This window comes from Capra hircus, chromosome 13 (genome assembly GCF_001704415.2).
Source record: "Capra hircus breed San Clemente chromosome 13, ASM170441v1, whole genome shotgun sequence".
NCBI lineage: Eukaryota > Metazoa > Chordata > Mammalia > Artiodactyla > Bovidae > Capra > Capra hircus.
Window position 1 is genome coordinate 61,730,573 of NC_030820.1, and position 1,031 is coordinate 61,731,603.

The following is a 1,031-nucleotide window of genomic DNA, read 5'->3' on the forward strand; positions in this document are numbered from 1 at the left end:
ATGACAGAGGCAGAGATGCTGCCACAGCCTGGGGAGAAGCCGGAACCAGTCCTGGAAAGGCTTGGCCTGACACGGTCCCCAGCTCCAAGTCTCTTCAGCTCCTCAACAGGTCCCTCTCCACCCCTCCACCCCTCTTCTCACCTGTTGCTGCCCTGAGAAAGGGTCCAGCCACTGCCCCCATTGACGAACAATCCCATCCATCGTCAGCCCCCGGCAGGGGCATAGGGTTCTCCTAGAAGACCGAGGCCTCTCAGACGCCACGCCAGACCCCAAGCTGAGAACTTTATGCCTTCAATAAAAGATTCCTCTTTCCCTGCAGTTGGGACGAGTCTCCCCAAAGGACCCTCCCTCAGGGTCTGGGTGTTTGTTTCCTTGTTCAAGACTTCGCAGGGGGCATCTGGCAGATATAGCTACAGCCTATGAGAGATGGTTCAGTCCATGACTGAAAAATGCCAGACACCTCTGAGGACCTGTGGATGGGCAAGGGGGGACCTTAATTCAGTTCTCACTGCCTTCTTCAGCTCTCGGCTTGGCTGATCTCTCATTCCTCAGGTCCCCCACCCCCAATTCCACAGTGCACGAGGAGGGTCAACACTCAGAAGTAGCAAGTTCAAAGTCATTAAACTGACTGCACACTGCTGGAGGGCTGCCCTCTGGCCTAACTCCCATTCCCAAGATGACAAAGGTCTCCACTCCTTTCTCAGCTTTCACCTGCCCTCTCCCCTCCTCATCTTCTCTGTGTTCCCAGCATGTGACTTACCTTGGTCCGGAAGGGTGGTGGATGGGTGCATCTCAGGTCCCAGGGGAGAGATGAAAGAGGCAAAAATAAAATATCCTCCTGCCCATCCTCCTGAGAGATGTTTATGGAGTGCTTGCTGCCTGCTGAGCCTGGCACTAAGACTTTGGGATTTGATCTCATTTAACCTCATGACAGCACCATGAGGTAGGTATCAGGATAGTCCCTATTTTGCAAGTGGGGAAACTGAGGCATCAAGAATTGCAGTGACTTGCCCAAGGTTGCACAGCTGCAA